The 21,905-nt window shown below is 47.4% G+C and overlaps 1 long non-coding RNA gene across 2 annotated transcripts in view; it reads left to right on the forward strand.

Moving 5' to 3' along the window:
• The first annotated feature begins 484 nt into the window (after nucleotides 1-484).
• LOC144825198 (uncharacterized) overlaps nucleotides 485-21,905 on the forward strand; it is a 106,006-nt gene continuing 84,585 nt past the window's right edge. Inside the window, exon 1 of one of the 2 annotated variants that reach the window (XR_013609329.1) lies at nucleotides 485-582. This is a non-coding gene — a long non-coding RNA (uncharacterized LOC144825198). Of the gene's footprint in view, nucleotides 583-16,745; nucleotides 16,801-21,905 lie in introns of those variants that run through there. The other variant, XR_013609330.1, reaches the window with a different exon arrangement.

Consider the following 21,905-nt stretch of genomic DNA (forward strand, 5'->3'; position numbering starts at 1 on the left):
ACAGTCTCATCGGGTCAGAAGCTGCGCGGACACGCCATAGGACTAATTAAATAATCTCCCATGTGAGAGGGGGCGTGTCCCCGGTCCAAAACGCTATTGGCCAAATCAAAATGGTGCAAGAAACTGGGGTGTAGCTATCCCCTACGCATTCAGCAGACTCCCCTGCAGTTGTGTAGTACTGTACGCGGAAATTTAATCAAAATAAACAGGGAGAAACAAAAAAACATAAAACTATTCAAATACTGATACCAGTTCAGTATTGCGCCCATGTTGCGGGAGCCAGGCACCTCCCGAGTGCACTACGAATGCAATACAAGGAAACAAAATGAGGGAGATGTAATAAGTAAAACAGCTGAACTACTGAGACTAATTCAGCATGGCGCCCATGTTGTGGGAGCCAGGCACCTCCTGAGTGCACTACGAGTGCAATACAAGGAAATAAAAAAACGAAGCAGATGTAATAGGTTTAACAACTGAACTACTGAAACTAATTCAGCATGGCGCCCACGTTGTGGGAGCCAGGCATCTCCCAAAAGCCCTACGAGTGCAGTATATGGAAACCAAAAGAGGCGAAAATACTAGGTAAGATACCAGAGTCTCCTCCGGTCAAAATGTTAAGACTTGCAGCAGTCTCTACATCTCAGAATCACAATTGGTTGCTCCTGCGTCCATATGCATAAGCACTCATTCATATGAAGGGACAGAAATTTTGAAACGGTTTGATAGGCTGTTTCAAAAGGGGATTTGGGGGGCAGCCGAGCACCGCAAGATCTGCCCCCCGGGCAGATTGTGAGGAGGAGAGGCTGGCCGGGTAGCGGTCATTTTGGGAGACTTTGGGCTACTTTGTGATTAGCCCAATTGGAGCCCAATTATAAATCATTGCCCAAAGGTATATAGGATTTTTTGCACTTTCCCAGCCACCATTTTAGGTTTGGTGACCTGGTGGCTGGGAGTGCTGCGCAGTGAGCTTTTTGTCCTCACCCTCCCTCCCTCGTTTTTCCGGTTTCTTGGGCTGTGTTTTTTATCCTGGTTAGGGTTTTTACAGTAGGCGGTATTGGAACAGGTCCATAGGGGTCTTGATATGTTGTGTATTTGTCACTTGGAACAGGTGCTGGTGGGGTTGTTGAAAATTGGCCAAGATTGGCTGTAGTTTTTAGTTAAGTGTTGTTAGTTTGCGAGGAGGGGCAGGGAAAGGGGTAACCAGGTAGGCTAAGTTTAGATTAGACATTTGTTAGTTACAGTTGCGCAAAGGCAGGTAGGGGTTTGGGTCATTGGAGGTTAGGATATGTAAATGCTATATTGTGTAAGATTGTGTAATATGAGTGTTATGTAATGTTATTTGATATTTGGCAGGGTGGGGGATTTGATGTGCGGATCGCAGGGGTGGGGGGAACAAGGGGTCAGGTAATTTATGTATAGTGAGGTTTTAGTTTTGTAAGGCAGTGGCCAGGGTTAATAAAGTGTTAGGTTTTTGTCCCCACCCTCCCTCCCTCATTTTTCGAGTTTCTTGGTCTGTGTTTTTTTATCCTGGTTAGGGTTTTTTTATCCTAGGACGTATTGGAACAGGTCCATAGCGGTCTTGATATGTTGTATATTTGTCGCTTGGAACAGGTGCTGGTGAGGTTGTTGAAAGTTGGCCAAGATTGGCTGTAGTTTTTAGTTAAGTGTTGGTAGTTTGTGAGGAGGGGCAGGGAAAGGGTAACCAGGTAGGCTAAGTTTAGATTAGAGGTTTGTTAGTTAGAGTTTCACAAAGGCAGGTAGGGCTTTGGGTCATTGGAGGTTAGGATTTGTAAATGCTATATTGTGTAAGATTGTGTAATATGATTGTTATGTAATGTTATTTGGTATTTGGCAGGGTGGGGGATTTTATGTGGGGATCTTAGGGGAGGGGGGAACAAGGGGTCAAGTAATTTATGTATAGTGAGGTTTTAGTTTTCTAAGGCAGTGACCAGGGTTAATAGGGTGTGATATGCACCTCTTTCAATAAAGCAGCCTTTTGCACACACACACAAATTGGTCCAGGTATGGCTTGCCCCACTCCCTCCCAATGGCTGTCGCTTGCAGTGCCCTCGTGGGATGCAGCACACTACAGGCAATCACAAGGGTCCTGTAGAGGTGTCTGGAATACTTCCAGACCCTTACAAAATAAAAAATAAAACAAACAAAACCCAGTATTTGGAGTAAATAAAAAGGTGCATTGGCCCAACAGTTCCTGGCACTGAAGATGATTCATTTTGAAGCTGGTGTCACAGTCCAAAGACCGTCACTCGCATTGAGGGATGTGAATGACTGATGTGGAGTAACTCAAAGTCCCATGCTTAATACTTCAGTTAGTGAAAGCAAAATATTAATGACACTACAACAGACCAATGGATAAAAATGTCTCAGTGAAAGCCTGTGTATGAATCAATTTATATGCATGTATTTTGTTTGGATTTTCTTTTTTTTAACTTAAAGAAAAGCTCTTGACCAAAATACTTCTTCCTTGAAGCTCCTTTTGAGTTGCAGTCTCGCTGGGCCATCCTTTTCAAAATGTGTACTCCTAGCTCATACTTCACAGCCCACTGTAATCTAAATAAAGAAGAATAAAAGCAAGAAGAAGTGATAGCAACAGAAGACAAGAAAAAAGGTGATTTTAGTAGACGGTGAGATGGATTCATGGAAGACGAGTATGCTTAGGCATTTTATAAGATATGGCCATTGAACGTGTCCTCTCCCACCGCATGCAAAAAAGCAACAAAAAAAAGTCGAGAACAAAGAGTCAGCTAGCAACCCAAATTATTCTGCACCTAAGTTTAATTTTATATTTTAGTCAAACTAATTGCAATTTGTAAGTTTAAATTACATCATGAGATCTTTTGGGGGTGCAATTGAAAAAACATAGGTCAATTAGTCATTTAAAAGTTAATTGGCTGAAAGGCATGTTTCTACATGCGGTTTCTAAAATGACACACAATTCACTTTAATGAGAATAATGTAGGCAATTTGCTAAGTAAGAATTTGGAAGTCAAGTTCAGGATTCTTTCAATGATCCGAGCAAAAGCGGAAATTGGATTATCAGAGCCGTTAAGTCACGTTTAATGAAAGAAGAGGTACATTTAAGACGGAAAGGACACACAATTGCACCGTGCCCCAAGGACAGCAGCAGGGTGCTAATGTAATCAGCCCTGCGGCCCTTTCCGAGTAAAAGAGTACTTACGTCACCTTACTGTAAATGCGCCACATTATAAACCGTCTGTCTTTCTTTCAGTTCCGCTATTTCGTGGTGTTAAATTAAGAGAAAACCTGCCTGGAAAACCTCAGACGGCGGAGATGGCTGTTGTGTCGTGGGGCCCTAGGCCCACATGGTGTAAAGGACGGTGACACAGACACCAGTAGTATGCTTGGTTAATGGGCCAAGAGCACGTGCGCTCCGCCCTATTTATTATCTGTGTAACGTGGTTCGTGACATCAGTGGTGGGTGGGTGTTAAGTGTAGCATTACACATTTAACAACTAGACTGTGTCTGCTAGGACACAACATTCCTCCCAAAATTTGATAAAAATTAAGGAAAGACAAAGTCCGACTCTGTGGGAGGAAATACACAAATATACAATAATTACAAATTTACATTGAGTCTCTTCAGCTGCTTGCTTGATGATGACGGTGGAATTTGCTGCTGAAACTTTATTTCTTCTTGGCTAGACGTCTTGGTTCTCGGCGGGCGTGCTCTTCTTTACTTGCGCCGTGGAAGTGTGTTGGTCAGTCCACTGAGATCTTGCTTTTGAGGATGACATCAAACAGGATGACCAGATGTTAGACTTGGATGATGTTGTCTTCTGCTAGTCCATCGGTTTCTTCACTCTAGGCAGCTTGGCTTTACTTTACAAAGGATGGAGTGTTCGAAGGACATTCTTCTCACTAGGACGTCCCTCTCTCGGGTGTTCTCCTGCCACGAGATGTCCCGGAGGCCCTTTTCATCAGGTTTCCACTGGGCCGGGTATTATTCCACAGCGTAGCTCCAACTCCACAGTCTGCGTGTGAATGCAGGAGACGATGGGGGTACTACCTCGCAAAGTCCGTAGCTCCACCTGAAGGGTAGTTGTTGACTCTTGCCTTTGCGCACAAGTTCCTCATCTTCCTGGGACGTGCAGGTTAGACGGCGATGGATTCATCACTCGTGTCGGGACCCTCTGCCACCGGTGTCCCTGAGGCCTTTGCCCCTTGGATCTCCACGGGCTGGTGTGGAATGGTCAGTTCTCCTTATTCAGGCCATCTGAGCTCCCTCCGTTTCCAGACTTCCGCTCGATCCCAAAGGTGGGTGTTACCAATGGTCCGGCCTGTGCTTTCCTGCAGTCCACGGGTCGTCGTGGTCTTGTGGATAGGTACCTGTACTGTTCTTGGTGTTATCAGTGTTATCCTAGACGTGCGGGTCCCTGTACACGATGTTGTGGTGTGTCACCTCTTCTCCTTCTTATAGGTGTGTGGACTTGTTACACCTCTCTTCACCTTTTCCAGATGTTGTTGATGATGGCGTCGTGCCACATGACTTCTTACTTCAGTTCTTTTCTTCATGCCATCGTGCCACTCTTCTCCCTTCTCCTATTCGCGACACAGTGCGGTCACCTTTCTTCCTTTGTCTTGCTGACCAGGCTTCTTCAAGCAGCGTGCACTCCGCCTGTTTCCGTCTGGTCTTGTCCTGTCTTTAGGACACTGCCTTCTCTCCACTCTTCGGTGACTGGACCGGTCATTACGATCTTCTTTCTTGCCTCCTATTACTTCCAGTTATTGTTGGTGTTGCGTCCGTCTCTCCAGGTCTTCTGATCGCTCAGTTCACGGACGTCTTCTGGCAGGACATATTCATCCTGACTTGGCAGAATTTCTTGGGCGCCCCTCTGGCTTGTCGGATCATCCTTTTCTTCTTGGGCGATCTTCTTTGCTACCAGATGGGGTGGACAGCTTCCTCTTCGTGAGTCTTCTCGCTATCCGTGATCATAGCGATCGCCATGTGCTTCTGCTGCAGTGCTTGTTGCATTGGCGCAGTTTCTCCTGCGGTCTTCGTGTGCTCTGCTTTATTTTTTTTTTTCGGAGGGTTAAATTCACCTCTCCATGGACCTTCTCCGGTGGGCGCACTTCACGTGCGCGCTTCCGGTGAGGCTCTTTAGCTTCTTGGGGCGTTGACCGAGCTTGGTTGCTTCGCCTCCTTTTGGCTGCGGGGTAACTTTGCGTTACTCTTCCGTTGCACGTCAGTGTGCATTGCAGTGGCAAGTTCTTGCTTCACTTGGTACCGTCATGATACATCTTCAGTGTAGCTTTGTTCCCTGCGGTTCATTTGATTCTTTGGCGTTGTCGCTCTTCCACTTGCGTGTCGCACTTTTCTTCTTCACACTTGGGTACTTGCCTTGCACGTCTTCTGATGCTTTGGGTGTGGCTTCCTCTCTGTTAGGCGCTGTCCTGTACTGTCCGCGTCCGGGGTACACTTGCGCTCTTTTCAGTCGGTAGCCTGTGAAACTTGCTGCTTGCGGTAGACGTCTTGACTCTCCCTCTTCGTCCAGCGTGAGGTTGTCTTCTTCTGCGATTGCGGTGAGCACCTGTGGCCACAGGCATCACTTCTGCAGTGTTGATGGGTCTCCGTCTTCTGCCGCGTCGCTGCAGGCTTGCTTTACCTCTGTAGGCTTTCCCTTGTTGTGTCTTGTGCTTGTTTTCTTCTTGTGGCTTCTTTTGGGTGCACTGCTCACCAAAGTCCACTAGATGGCAGTGTAGGTTGGGCTTTTCTTCAGCAGCAGCTTTTCTTCACTTGGTGACCTTCTTCCCTGAAATTTTCATTTGCTGCCCCAGCTTGCAGGACCTGCTTCTTGGCCATGCCAGAGGGAGGGGTGCTGGAGCCACTGCTGATCGCCAGGGACAGGACACCGCATGATTTACCGGTAAGTGCCATTTCCTTTCTTTCTGTGAGGCAGGAGGGCACAGTCATATTTTCTCTGTTTGCCTGACGGAAATGTGATTCCCTTTCTGTGCGCGTGTGGAGGGAAAACTTCTTTGCCCCTGCGGGGGTCCAGGCACATTAAAAAATGTGGCAGGGGGCCCTCCAGCAGCCGGTACTGCCGCGCACCACCTTCTGGTTTACTTCGGCGGCGCTGGCCGCTTGTCGGCATTGCAGTACTTATGGTGCGGGGGCTGGGGGTCATATCCGGTCGCTGAGGGCTTCTTGTCTGTTCTTTTCGCTCCCTGCCCGCGGCAGCCTCATTCCCTCCGCGCGCAGATAGGGGAGCTGGGGGCCATGGTCCGCCGTGCGGTGCTGGTGTGTAGGTGAGCTCCGCTTCGCTCCTTTCACTCTCCCCGCCCGCGTTACTTCACACTCGCAGAGCGGCGGGAGAGATGCTGCAGGCAGGCCGCGGGTGGGCTCCGCTGGCCTTGCTGAAATAATTGTTCATGGGGGGTCGCCTCTGGCAGGCCGCGGGTGGGCTCCGCTGGCGCTGCTGTGTTTAAAGTTCATTGTCGGGCACCATGGCCACGCGGGTAGGCTCCGCTGTCGGCCTACAGCGCCTCGCAGCACTTCACACGCTGCGGGCGTTTTTCTTCACCCCGCCGCTGCACTTCTCACACGCTGCGCGGCGGGGACGCAGCAAGCAGGCCGCGGGTGGGCTCCGCGGGTCTGCCTTTATTTAAAGTCTATTTTTCGGCCGCTTCACGCCCGGCGGGGCGCCTGACCATGCGGGTGAGCTCCGCCAACGTTCGATCACAGGGGGGATTGCTCCGGGCATACGCGATCCCCCAGGGGCATTCGCAGTCCCTGAGCTCACCTCCGGCCTACGGGCCTATCTTCTCCTGCGGCCGTGGCGAGTGGGCTCCGCCCGGTCAGCACTCCTCGCAGGTGCACAGTCGCGGCCGGTGCAGGTGGGCTCTGTCCGGTCCGCTTTTCGTCGGTGACTCGGCCCGGGGCACAGCGCTCGCCCCACGGGCCTCTCGGTGGCCGGCGCCGCTTCACCAGGGGGTGCCCTTCACACGGGCAGCATTCTCCCCCCTTTCAGCAGTGGCTGCGTCGCGTGGGTTTAGAACCACTCCTCGTCGCCAAATGTTGTGTTGTGGGGCCCTAGGCCCACATGGTGTAAAGGACGGCGACACAGACACCAGTAGTATGCTTGGTTAATGGGCCAAGAGCACGTGCGCTACGCCCTATTTATTATCTGTGTCACGTGGTTTGTGACATCAGTGGTGGGTGGGTGTTAAGTGTAGCATTACACATTTAACAACTAGACTGTGTCTGCTAGGACACAACAAATGCAGCATAGATAGCGAGGTGAGGCTGGACTTGAATAGTTTCTCCTCCTGAGGGGACCCGCCAGCACACAACAGGGATTCGAAGACTCGTGGTTTTCAGAAGCGAAGATTCACCCCAACATGGTAGGTGGACCCCCACCCACATTTTGTCCTTTTTTCGACACCGAGGTGTACATTCTGCAAATACTGTTTTAAACGCGCTTGGATTTTTTCAGAATACCACCAAGTATTCTATCGTCTGCAGGTGCACCATCCTTATGACAGTTCTGACAGTGGAGGTCTGGAGTACCCCGAATGTACGTTTGGGAACTTTGAGTTGTGTAAAGAAAATTAAATCGCTCAGTGATATCATTTTAACTTTCTTTTTTAATTAGAATAAAGTTTTAACAAGAAACTGGGGCCCACGGTCAATGCTCTACCTTAAAGGAAAGTGTAAGTAACCTATACTTTTTTTTATAATTCACTATGTTCGTACTAAGATGCTTTGCTGTGATTCATGACATTGTGTTTTAACAATAAGTGGCACAATGTCAAACGATGGTTGTGCCCTGTAAAACCAGACAGGAAATCGTTTCATTAACATGCCCTAACATTTAACTGTAAAACAGCCTTTCCGCATGAAGTTGAGACACACGTACTGAAAATGAGGTTTGTGCGTATTTTAGTCGATGGGCGTGTGTTATGTCGTGGGGCCCTAGGCCCACATGGTGGTAAATGACTGGACGCAGGACACTGAGAGTTAGCTGGGTTAGTGAGCAACGAGCACGAGCGCTCGGTTCTTTTTATTAACTGTGTCACGTGATGTCGTGACATCAGTGGTGGGTGGGTGTTGAGTGTAGGCTTACAGTTTTAACCCTAGCCTGTGTCTGCTAGGACACAACATTCCTCCCAAAATTTGATAAAAATTAAGGAAAGACAAAAGTCCGAATCTGTGGGAGGAAGTACATAAATATACACTAATTACAAATTTAAATTGAGTCTCTTCAGCTGCTTGCTTGATGACGACGGTGGAAATTGCTGCTGAAACTTTAGTTCTTCTTGGCTTGACGTCCTGGTTCTCGGTGGGCGTGCTCTTCTTTACTTGCGCCGTGGAAGTGTGTTGGTCAGTCCACTGAGATCTTGCTTTTGAGGGTGACGTCAAACAGGATGACCAGATGTTAGACTTGAAGGATGTTGTCTTCTACGGGTCCGTCGGTTTCTTCACTGTAGGCAGCTTGGCTTTACCTTACAAAGGATGGAGTGTTCGAAGGACATTCTTCTCACTAGGACGCCCCTCTCTCGGGTGTTCTCCTGCCACGAGATGTCCCGAAGGCCCTTTTCATCAGGTTTCCAATGGGCCGCGTATTATTCCACAGCGTTGCTCCAACTCCACAGTCTGCGTATGAATGGAGGAGACGATGGGGGTACTACCTCGCAAAGTCCGTAGCTCCACCTGAAGGGTAGTTGTTGACTCTTGCCTTTGCGCACAAGTTCCTCTTCTTCCTGGGACGTGCAGGTTAGACGGCGATGGATTCATCTCTCGTGTCGGGACCCTCTGCCACCGGGTCTCTGAGGCCTTTGCCCCTTGGATCTCCACTGGCTGGTGTGGAATGGTCAGTTCTCCTTCGGGGTCTTGTGAATAGGTCAATACAAAATTGGGAACCTCAAGTGGACTATATTTAACGGGGTCCAGTGTACATGTCCAGTCAACCATATATCACAAAGGTACAAAGTTCCCCGGGGTAATATAACAATGTGTGTGTCTAAGGGAGGAGAGCAAAGGCAGGGGACAGAAGTTCCCTTATTGGAACTAGAAGACCTCACACATCCAGTTAATTAGATGTCATGCTTCATCATTGGTCTACTGCTCCTCGTCAGACTGGTGCTGCAATGTCCGACGGGCGCCGAAGAGGCGCTCTTTGTTGGAGTTCTTTTGTTCCAGCCAATGGTTGAGTGCATGTGAGGGGTCTGGTGAAAGTGTAGTCGTGAAAGTGGGGTGGTTTAAAATTAGGTGCGTCAGTCCACAAAAACTTTTATTCGCGTGGCTGGCTCCCTAGGTTAAAAGGGTGGGAGGGGAGATAGGGACTGTAAGGGGCACAGTGGGCTACCTCAACCCTCTAAAGTGGTCGACATGTTTCTTGCCTAACTGGCAATTCTTCAGGACCTAAAAGTGCTCGGTACTACACAGTAAATAGAAAAGATAAACAAAGATAAAAAATAAAAAATACAACCTCTCGGGGTCAGTGGGGAGGCAGGCCAGAAGGTCCTGCTCTATCAGGGTAACCCCAGGTGTATCCCTAGTGGGCCCCGCAGTCTGTTCCCGTGGGGCTGCTTAGTGAGGTATGATGCCTCTAGCAGGAGCAGCCCGGGTCTTTAGACCTGCCCACACGTCTAGCACTCCCGCTAGACGTGTGGGCAGGTCTAAAGACCCGGGCTGCTCCTGCTAGAGGCATCATACCTCACTAAGCAGCCCCACGGGAACAGACTGCGGGGCCCACTAGGGATACACCTGGGGTTACCCTGATAGAGCAGGACCTTCGGGCCTGCCTCCCCACTGACCCAGAGAGGTTGTATTTTTATTTTTTATCTTTGTTTATCTTTTCTATTCACCGTGTAGTACCGAGCACTTTTAGGTCCTGAAGAATTGCCAGTTAGGCAAGAAACATGTCGAACACTTTAGAGGGTTGAGGTAGCCCACTGTGCCCCTTACAGTCCCTATCTCCCCTCCCACCCTTTTAACCTAGGGAGCCAGCCACGCGAATAAAAGTATTTGTGGACTGACGCACCTAATTTTAAACCACCCCACTTTCACGACTACACTTTCACCAGACCCCTCACATGCACTCAACCATTGGCTGGAACAAAAGAACTCCAACAAAGAGCGCATCTTCGGCGCCCGTCGGACATTGCAGCGCCAGTCTGACGAGGAGCAGTAGACCAATGATGAAGCATGCTCTTGTGAATAGGTGCCTGTTCTGTTCTTGGTGCTATCAGTGTTCTCCTGGACGTGCGGGTCACTGTACATGATGTTGTGGTGTGTCACCTCTTCTTCTTCTTGTAGGTGTGTGGACTTGTTACACCTCTCTTCACCTTTTCCAGATGTTCCTGATGGCATCGTGCCACATGACTTCAGTTCTTTTCTTCATGGCATCATGCCACACTTCTCCCTTCTCCTTTTCGCGACACGGTGCGGTCACCTTTCTTCCTTTGTCTTGCTGACCAGGCTTCTTCAAGCAGCGTGCACTCCACCTGTTTCCGTCTGGTCTTGTCCTGTCTTTAGGACACTGCCTTCTCTCCACTCTTCGGTGACTGGACTGGTCATTACGATCTTCTCTCTTGCCTCCTATTACTTCTAGTTCTTGTAGGTGTTGCGTCAGTCTCTCCAGGTTTTCTGATCTCTCAGTTTACGGACGTCTTCTGGCAGGACATCTTCATCCTGACTTCTTGGCAGAATTTCTTGGGCGCCCCTCTGGCTTGTCGGATCATCCTTTTCTTCTTGGGCGTTCTTTGCTACCAGATGGAGTGGACAGCTTCCTCTTCGTGAGTCTTCTCGCTATCCGCGATCATTGGGATCGCCATGTGCTTCTGCTGCAGTTCTGTTTGCGTTGGCACAGTTTTGCCTGCGCTCTTTGTGTGCTCTGCTGTTTCCGGAGGGTTAACTTCACCGCTCCATGGACCTTCTCCGGTGGGTGCACTTCCCGTGCGCGCTTCTGGTGAGGCTCTTTAGCTTCTTGGGGCGTTGACCGTGCTTGGTTACTTCGCCTCCTTTTGGCTGCGGGGTAACGTTGCGTTACTCTTCCGTTGCACGTCAGTGTGCATTGCAGTGGGAAGTTCTTGCTTCACTTGGTACCGTCGTGATACATCTTCAGTGTAGCTTTGTTCCTTGCGGTTCATTAGATTCTTTGGCGTCGTCACTCTTCCACGTACGTATCGCACTTTTCTTCTTCACACTTGGGTACTTGCCTCGCACGTCTTCTGGTGCTTTGGGGTGTGGCTTCCTTACTTTCAGGCGCTGTCCTTTACTGTCCGCGTCCGGGATACACTTGTGCTCTTCCATCGGTTGCCTTTGGATCTTTCTGCTTGCGGTAGACGGTTCTGACTCTCCCTCGACGTCCAGCGTGAGGTTGTTGTCTCTCCTGCTTTTGCGGTGAGCACCTGTGGCGCCCAGGCGTCACCTCAGCAGTGATGAGCGATCTAGTTCTTCGTCCGCGTCGCTGCTGGCTTGTTCTCCCTCGTAGGCTTTCCCTTGGCGTGTCTTGTGCTTGTTTGCTGATTTGCAGGTTTTTGCATCTCCCCCTTCACTTGTAGGCTGCAGCAGCTCTTCCTGTGCTCCACTGTGGACTCTCCAGCACACTGCTTCCTGCTAGCACATGTCACTTCTATGGCATGTAAGGTGCTGCCATTGACTTTCATTGTAGGTGCGCAGTAATGTACTTTGGCCAGTAGATGGCATTGTTGAATTCAACTTCAATCCCTCAGCAACCTTCTTTGCCGGTAGTCCTTATGCCGGAGTTTTTTTTCCTTTTGTACATGTGAGCTTCTCCCAGGCTGCACAGGGGGCTGGATCCACCGCTGATCGCCAGGAACAGGACACCACATTATCTACCGGTAAGTGCCTTTTTTTCTTTTGTTTCTGTGAGGCAGGAGGGCACAGTCATTTTTCCCCTGTTTGCCTGACGGAAAGGTGATGCGCTTTCTGTGCGCGTGTGTCTGTGCGCGTGTGGAGGGAATGCTTCTTTGCCCTTGCGGGGGTCCGGGCACATTCAAAAACGTGGCAGGGGGCCCTCCAGCAGCCAGTACTGCCGCGTACCGCCTTCTGGTTCACTTCGGCGCTTTGCAGACATTTCAGTACTTATGGTGCGAGGGGGGGCTGGGGGCCATGTCCGGTCGCTGAGGGCTCATTGTTCGTTCTTTTCGCTCCCTGCCCGCTGCAGCCTCATTCCCTCCGTGCGCGGGCAGGGGGGCTGGGGGCCATGTTCCGACGGGCGAGACAGCGTCTGCAGCGGGTGAGCTCCGCTTATTATGCACAGTCCAGAGGGGAGCTGCGCTGCACTTTTCTTTGCTCTCCCCGCCCGTGGCAGCTCCTCTTCTCTCACGCTGGGCGGGGGACAGGGGACACTCCTTCTGGCAGGCCGCAGGTGCGTTTCGCAGGCTCTGCTTTATGCAGTGTTCATAGGGGGCCATTTCCTCACCCCGCCGCTGCAGCCTCACTACACACACGCTGCGCGGCGGGGGACGCTGCTGGCAGGCCGCAGGTGGGCTCCGCTGGCCCTGCCTCACTGTATGTTCATTACCGGCCGCACTTCGTTCGGCAGAGCGCCATGGCCAATGCGGGTGTGCTCCGCTTATGTGCAGTCATAGGGGGGTCGCTCCTGGCATCCGCGACCCCCCGGGGCCATTCACAGCCCCCTGGCTCACCTCAGGCCTACGGGCCACGCTTCAGCTGCGGCCGTGGCAAGTGGGCTCCGCCCGGCCAGCACTCCGCTCCAGTGGGGTTCGCTGCCACTGCGGCCGACTCGGGTGGGCTCCGATCAGTCCGCTTGGGGCACAGTTGCGGCCGGTGCAGGTGGGCTCTGGCCGGTCGGCTTTTTGTCAACGCTAGGCCCGGGGCAAGGCACACACCCCACGGGCCTCTCGGCGTCCGGCACCACCTCTTCAGGGGGTGCCCTTCACACGGGCAGCATTCTCCCCCTTTGCAGTAGTGGCTGCGTCACGTGGGTTCGAATCCCACCCTCGTCGCCAAATGTTATGTCGTGGGGCCCTAGGCCCACATGGTGGTAAATGACTGGACGCAGGACACAGAGAGTTAGCTGGGTTAGTGAGCAACGAGCACGAGTGCTCGGCTCTTTTTATTAACTGTGTCACGTGATGTCGTGACATCAGTGGTGGGTGGGTGTTGAGTGTTGGCTTACAGTTTTAACCCTTGCCTGTGTCTGCTAGGACACAACAGGCGTGTAAAGGTCAAAGTTGAAATTGAAAACTTTACCGCAGGACTAAGGTAGTTCAATGCAGTTAATCGGAAGTCGTTTATATTTTGGTACATTTATGCATTTAGATGTTTTTATACATAGATATTATGTGTCAGTTGAGTTGTGCGATATGTTCAATAGCTATACCACGGAGCAACGTATTACTAATCCAGAAATAGTTCTTAGGGGAAGTAAATGTCTGCTATTTCTAAATGCCATTTATTGTACTGATGACATGGTGGTCATTTGGTTACACAGTTGTTTTCGTTCCACTTATAATAAACTGCTTATAAGAGATGGCATTATAGTATATGAATCTTTTCAATTTATTATTATGATCCGTGCTGTTTGAGAACGAATCACAAACCTTTTTGATGGTCAAGTAAACTTTCACTGATAACCGTGATTTACGCGTGTTCAACATCGCTGCACATTTTTAACTGTACATTTGTAAACGATGAACCTAAAGGCGTTGTAAAATGTATGTGGGTAGAAAGAAATAGGGGAGGAAACCTCTAAAAGTACACAACAATCATGCGTGGCATGGGACAACCTTTACAACGAGGTAACCACAGAAAATACATTTATCTGAGTGCAACAACTAACAAACATGACACACACATCCTAACTTGAAAACAAAAATAACTGACTCAGGATTAATTGAAGGCAATATAACTTTGGCTTTGCGTTTAAATGCCGCTGTCAATGTTTGAATATTTTTACAAATTGTCACTGTGAAAGACTCGTGGCAAGAGTTCTATAGCAAAGGGTCCGGAGACAGCAAATTAAGTAACACTCTGATTATTAAAGCACAGCCGAACGAGCGTCACTCCCTCCTGCCAGCCAAACACCAACTGTCTTGAATAGAATCCCGCTCCAACCAACCACCCTGACTAGAACCCCACGACTGAAAGGTTCTAGATACAGACTACCTATTGTGCTATTGTCTACAAAAGACACAAAGAAAGTACTACACAACACATCCCCTCCCATTGTATTGCAAACAATAAAACAAATAATAATGATGAAGAAACAAATAATGAACATAAAGAAAACACATAAAAAACAACTGACCAATGATAAAGACTATATTAACATTTGAGACATACCATACAAAAAGGTGATCTAAGAGGAAAACAAAGTAGTAGTTAACAACAATACCAGCAAATCTTGTACTGGAAGAGACTTCACCTACCCTGAACATAGTCTTCCAAGCAACGAGGCGGTCTACGACATCTCTAAATGCATGCCTCAACTTCTTTGTATTCTCTCTATGAATCCATTATTTCCCTCATCACCACTGCCACTTTCACCTCTCACCAACTCACCACAGGAGTTTCCTGAAAGTTCTGCATTCTTCATCAGTATGATACTTCTAAGTCCCTCGTGGTTGTTACACTAGTCCTTACTCCCACCATTTTTCTTATACAATGAAACCTTGCGATTATTCCTTTCCGCTCTGTTTTCTGACTCCACGTACTCCTCATAAACCTTTTTAGGTCTCGTCTACGCAGCGCGCATGCGCTGCTTAGGAAAGAGACCTCTTGAGATCGATTCAGCTTTCCAGGCAAAAACGTGCATGCGTTGCATTGCTTTCAATGCAAGGCATGCATGTTTGGCCATACCCTAGCGGGAGCAAGCGGCACCATATGTTGGCAATTATTGCACTCGCTCCCACAATGGAAACGCTGCCTGCTCTTGGCCGCACTCCCCCCTCCCCCCCGCAGCCCCACTTGCGCGAGGCGCGAGCACGCGCTTGTTACCTTGGTCTTCTGGTTCGCATTCAATTTCTGTCAGCCTACCAGAGGCGCCTCATCCCCACCAAACTCTACAGACCCCCTCCTCATGCCTTGTGCAGTTGCATAAACAATATACAACCAGTAGAGGGTTATAGTATACATAATAGTTCTTCGCAAAGGTTTTTACAACTCTGTATGGACTGCGTTATTGGAAATATAATTCACACATGCTGTTTCTTACTCAGAAGAAAATAGTGAACAGTATGTGGAAAACTTGGAGCCAAATCTGCCTTCTGGTGCAGGATCTGCGGACGGCAATGTAATTGCGAGCCAGTCCCAACCAGATAACTTTAGACATTTTTGCTGGGTGCTTCTGTAATCAGACCCCTTCGTTCGAGGCTACGCTACATGCCACAAATGAAGACTGCAGTGGAGTTGAATCAGACTTGTAAATGATAGATGGTTTGACAACATTATTCGCTGGTGTCCATAGGTGCCCTGCCTGGCATGACAGAAGACACTATAATCTAAGGTGAACAGACTAAAATCATGACCTAGTGAGGTGACTGTTGCAGTTCCCTCTAGTGACCCCTCCCTCGTGTGGTTGCTAGAGGTAATTGTTTTGTGTGTGGAGACAGCCACCAGTGATACATGCCTGCAGGAACAGTTGCTGCCTTTCTTACTTTGGAAGATCACTGTCACAAAGAGATGGGCAGCCACTAGTACTCCCACTATCCTGCTTGGATTTATAAGCGCACCATTCCATGCACACCACTGCTAACCTGTGCCTCTGTGCATTCGGTGGGTCTCAGCTGGAGGAGGAAATTCTGTGAGCTTGAAGTGGCAACCGTTTTAGCCTTCACCTCTTTAAATATGCATCTTAATCATGTGGAACAACAATTCCAGTATTTTTATGTAGGGAAGAACTTCATTTGTTAGAGGCGACTACCACTGCCAGCAGTCTCTTCAAATAAAAAAAAACACACATCAACCACAGAAGATGGCTCCTTGGAGAAGAGTTCTTACCTAGAGCCCGCTGTTTGTTGATGTCCTATTTTTAGAGACAGTTGCTTCAAGTCCTCTCTCGCTACATCTGATCACGCGATTTAGGGTGTGCATGTGCGGAGATGCCCAAAACAACCTCCCTCTGCTTTAAGACTAGCATTATCATTCGTAACATTAGGCATGACGGTCACATCCTTTCATCCCTCAATGACAATAAAACAGTGAAATTCCGCTTTTTGGAAGTGGATTAGAAAAGTGACTTGGCTGATTGCACCAGTACCACCTCATAATATGCTTTTATTTTACGGGAGTGATGGATGCTCGGCCTCTTACTGTGGAAAACCCCTTCCTAAGGCTATGTCTGTCTGAGCATCATTTTGTGAGTAACTAGATGGCCAGGAAATAGTTTACTCACTGAAAATGGAAACAAGCATTGGCATAGCCAATAGGTCTCGCCTTTGGGACTTTTTAAGTGTTTAGCCAAGCAACAGTTGTTGTTGCACCAAGAATATTGTGCTGCATAACTAAATACTTAGCTGGTCCCAAAAGCGAGACCTATTGGCTATGCCAGTGGTTCCCAAACTGTGCGCCGCAGCACCCTGGTGCGCCGTCATGAGCAGCCAGGGGTGCCGCGCTCACGTTGGGAAAATGAAGCTTGTTGAGCTGCAGCGCAAAATCCTTGCCGCCTGCATAATCCGGGAAAATGAATGGCCCAAGAGTGCACGTATGTAAGCGTCGTACGTGCTTTCACAGGCGTAGTAGTCGCCATTACTGGCATACGTAGCTCGCCTCTGACCGTTTGAGGGACGTTATTGCTGCCCGACCGTGGGATCGTCTTCGCAAGTAAGGTAAGGAACTGGCATGGGAGGGATTCCCGTTCAGTAGAACAGGAGTTCGGCAGTGATACGCAAGCCAAGAAGCCCGACTGTAAAAAAGCGGGCGCCACAGAGCTTTTTAAAGCAGCCAGAGAGAAGGCCTCGGCTTGGCTTCTGATGTCTAATTTCTTTAACAAGCTCCGTGGAGCCCGCCTTTTTACATTAAAACTAATGCAGGTGATACGGGTGTAAAACGGAGGTTGGGCAGAAGATCGGCATGGCATTTGATTATCATTAATTATTAATCAAATTACATGACGATCTTCTGCCCAACCTCCGTTTAACACCTGTATCACCTGCATTATTTTTAGTGTAAAAAGGCAGGCTCCACGGAGCTCGTTAAAGACTCAGAACGTGGGCATGATGTTCCCCCCAGATCCAAACAGCTTACAGATGCACATTTGGTTCCCCTAGCATTTATTGGAAATGACCTGGTAGAAGTAGTTTTGGATATTATGGTTGAGCAGCAGGTATTGGTAATATATTACTACGTGACTTAAACAGCACATTCAGGCCTAACATTGGTATTTCTTTAGTATTACCCCTCAGCAAAATAGTTGCAAACCTTTGGTAATGCTGGATGTGATGGATACGGTTTTCTCTCTGCAGACTCTTTATTGCCTTTCCTGACAGGCCTCAATTTAGGTTACTCTGCAAGATCATTTTAGGAACTAGAATAATTAGATTTTTGCTTTGCCTTTTAAACACTCGAAATCCTAGATGGCGGGTGTCGAAAGAGGTAACATGAGACAGAGCTCTGGAAATGCATGTTCTGCGATCCCAAGTTTTTTGACTGGTGAATTTTAAAGGTAAAGGAGTTGCAGATTGGGCAAAGTGTCAATCAGCACCAGTGTTACCAAAAGGATGCAACTATACTACTATGAATCAAATGCCATGCCGATCTTCTGCCCAACCTCCGTTTTTTACTTGAACTAGATTTTAAATACTGACAAGATTGTGTAAAACACGAGTGTAAAATGTAGTTCAAGTAAAAAACAGAGGTTGGGCAGAAGATCGGCATGGCATTTGATTGGGATTGCTTGGTGCCTAACTGCGTATCGCCAGTGGTATGCCTGGAAACTTTCCACCTCCGCAGCTTTGCATGCCCTCTACTTGGAATGTTGGTGAATATGAAATCAGCCTAAAAATACCTTCAGTCGGAGAAGTAAATCTCTGCCCATATTTTTATGTTTCCTTTCATGAATGGGACTCCATGTTTTCTTTCCATCAATAGCAGCCTCTCTACTCGCACTTGGTTTGTACATAGCCGTAGTTTCAAAGCATGTGTGCGCTATTAATCTTGTAATGTTTCTCACTTAACAAGTTTTTATTAAACAACTGTTATATTTTTATATTGTTATAAATATGATTATAATACCTTCATTCTTCGTAGCATCCCAATTAATTTACAGAACACAACAAGAAGGACTCCCGAGGTCGGGCTTACATCCAAATCCCCCCCCCCCACCCCCACCACCTCTGCACCGGTAAAAAAATGGTGGGTAGCCACGGCCAACTGCCAATTAGGTCAAGGGAGCCACAGGTCAAAAAAGTTTGGGAACCACTGGGCTATGCCAATGTCTGTTTGCCTTGAAAGGTCCACAAAACGTTGACAAACCTGCATTCACGCTTCCATGCTTCAACTTTCATCAAATCTCCTACATCAATGACTCGCATGGTTTCCACCCTAGAATTTAATTCCTCCACATTACCATTATGATTTAACCATCACGCAGGTGTCAATTTCGTGCTTGGTTTCCACCCTCTCATGCTTTCAAAATGTGACACCTCAGATGCTCCATGCTCTCTAGTGAGCTGAGCCAGATCATCTTGTTCACCATCTCTTCAACATTGCACTAGGATGTTCACTAAGTGCTATTTCCCAAAGGAATTGAAGTAGGCTTCCATTATTCCTCTTAAAAATGCAATGACCCAAACAATTACAGGTCTATCTCACGTCTACCCTTCCCTGCAATGATTATGGAGAAGGACAAAACTCCAAACTTTCTCTGCTCATAAATAGCAATGGTCAACTAGATGCCATCCAGTTAACCACAGCTTGCTTATCGAATGTCTATTCACTATTGGAATCAGGGCCAACTACCTCAAGCTCCTTAAATCTTTTCTCTTGGATAGAGAGCAGTTTGTCAGACTTGCTGATTTCAAGTCCTCTTCTTTCTCTTCACCTTGTGGGGTCCCTCAGCACTACTCACTGACCTCCACCCTTTTAACTTCTATGTAACCTCATTGACCAACTTGATAAAATCTTTTGGATTTGCAGTAGTGCCATGCGCCAACAACACCCAAATTGTGGTATTTGTATTGGTAACCAGCAACCCGGATGACACTGCTTCTAGATTTTAGAACTGAATGCTCCAAGACGGAAACTGGATGTCAAACAACTGCTAAAACTGAGCTTGGGTAAAACTGAGGTTCTGTTATTTGGCAGAATCTGTGGGTTTATTTTGATAACAAGTTCTCCTTTGAAGGAAACGTAAACTCCATCACCTCCTCCTATTTTTTCATTCTGAACACCCTCAGGACAAAATTCCTGTCATCCCACGTAATCTGCAGAAATCCATTATCTCAACACTCATTCTGTCTAAAATTGCCTACTGTAGCGCACTATTCTCTAATATCCAGAACATATTTTTATAAACAAACTGCAGATCCTCCAGACCGTGGATGCCCTGTTGCTTCTGGCCATTTCCAAACATCAATCACTATCGCATGTTCTCTCCCTGCTACACCGGCTTCCCATAAAAAAACTGATTGATTTTAAGACCCTTTGCATTCCATTTAAAGCAATGCATGACTCTGGACCTGACTACCTCAAACAACATGTTCAACGATATATTCTCAATAGATCCTTGCTTTCTTCCTCTACATCTAATTTTATGATACCCAAGATCAGGAGAGCCAACTGGGGAGGTAGAAATTTTCTATCCATCCAGACTGTGGCTTTCCAGGCAGCCGTATCTTAAGAATAAGTCAGATATGCTTTCATTCTGAAAAGCCCTAAAAACATGGCTTTTCAACCAGTAGTCTTTCTTCAGGACCATACCCCTTCTTCTCTATTTTTTAGGTTCTCCTTTTTCCTTCCAAGCAACAGCGCCTAAAATCCCTAGGGTGGTAGTGCACTATACAAATTTAAATTGAATTTCATCCACCTTGTATAGTCATCAAAATCACACCCTTGACCAAACGATTGGCCTTTCCACAAAACCATTTGCTTGGGGATTATAAAACAGTGTGCAGTCATGTTTAATCCTAAATTGTTCCAAGAGTGAGTTAATCCAAAGCAAAGTGAGTTAGGTACCATTGTCAGTTGTAATTGTCTAAGGAAAACTCTCCTCCATGAACACTCCCTCTACAGCAACAATGGTACTCCTGGTAGTTACATCCCTCATGAATTTGGCCACTAGCCATTCGGAGTGTACATCGACCAACACTATTGCATTTCTATGTTATACTTTTACACCAGACATTGGCCAGGTAAAATCTATACACACTATAGACCAGGGCATACCTGGATCCTCAATGTGCCCACTGGCAGCCTGCACACCTGTCTTAAGTCTCTTTTCACTTTTCGTGCAAGCTTGGCGCTTTTCAACCTGCTCGCTGACATGTTTTTCCATCCCTGGCCACCAGGAATTTTCCTTTACTCTCCTCTTGAGCAGAGTCTGCCGTAGATGTCTCTGATGCACTATTCCAATGATCTTGTTTTTAACACCGCCAGGAGTAACACATTTCTCATTGCGCATGATAATATTCTGGCCACACATCGCCAATTCATCCAGAATCTTTTCAGAGTTCACGGAAGGAGAGACAGTGCTCTCCCTACGCCAACCCTCAACTATCATCCATTCCACAGCCTCCAAGACCCCGTACGTTAGCATACCGTGGCACCATTATCTAGAGGTAAAATATTCTCCTCCACCTCCTGCAACTGTGCTACTGCTCTTTCTTCTTCTTTAGCTAGTACAGCCTGTTTATCAACCACAGCCCAGTCCAACGACAGACGTGAAAGACAGCCAGCCTGAGCATTACACCAACCAGGAATGTATTCAATCTTGTGTCTATATTCTTGTAAACTGAATGCCAACCTGGCTAATCTTGCTAATCCCTTTCCAGCTCCTCCCGGTGACAGTAATTTGATCAAAGGTTTGTGATTAGTATTAAAACAAAAACTCAACCTCCAGAGATAGTCCAGAAGTATTCAACACACCAGGCCACAGCTTTATGACTGAATAGTTGCATTCACTACTAGTAAAGAGGCGCAATGCAAATGCTACAGTCTTCTCTGCTCTGCCATACATTTGGGAAAAGGACTGCCCCCACACCACAAGCACTCGCATCTTCCGTTGAAACAGGAATTAACCAGATATTAAAAGTTCCTAATATACCTTCTTCACACACTTTTTTTCTAATTCCATTGACAGCTTACTATTGTTCTTTGGCTTACACAAACACATACCCTTTCCTCAAATAGATATCTTAATTTTTCAGTTTGTTCAGCAAATATGTCTACAAACTTAGAGTAGTAGTATTCAATGAGATCCAGGAAAGACTGCAATTGGTTCATTTCCTGGGGTATGGCAGATGATTTAATGACTCTCAGTAAAACCTTATTTGGTCCAACCTCCTCACCAGAAATAGTGTGACTCAAGTATTCTACAGCTTCTACTAGAAATTTCCCTTTTCTTTCCTCAAGATGAGCCCTGCATCATGTAACATTTTCAACCCAGAATTCAAAGCACAGTTGTGAGCTTCTGCAGTCTCACCAAACACTAGTATTTCATCCTGAAAGTAGATTTAATTTTTGAGCCCTTTGATCACCTCAGTCATCATTCGTTGGAACACACTTGCAGCTGACAATATCTTGAAGGACATTCTGGTGAACTGAAAAGTGACTTCCATCGTGATGAATGCTGTTAAAACTTTCCATTATTAATGTAGATATGTCTGGTGGTATGTACTCTTTAGATCAAATTTAGAGAAGAGCTTGCCACCCTTGAGCAACAAAATCATCTCATTGATGTTAGGTAGCGGTAAAGTATCTGTGACAAAATTCTGGT

The sequence above is a fragment of the Lissotriton helveticus genome, chromosome 3_1, assembly GCF_964261635.1.
Source record: "Lissotriton helveticus chromosome 3_1, aLisHel1.1, whole genome shotgun sequence".
NCBI classification, from domain to species: domain Eukaryota; kingdom Metazoa; phylum Chordata; class Amphibia; order Caudata; family Salamandridae; genus Lissotriton; species Lissotriton helveticus.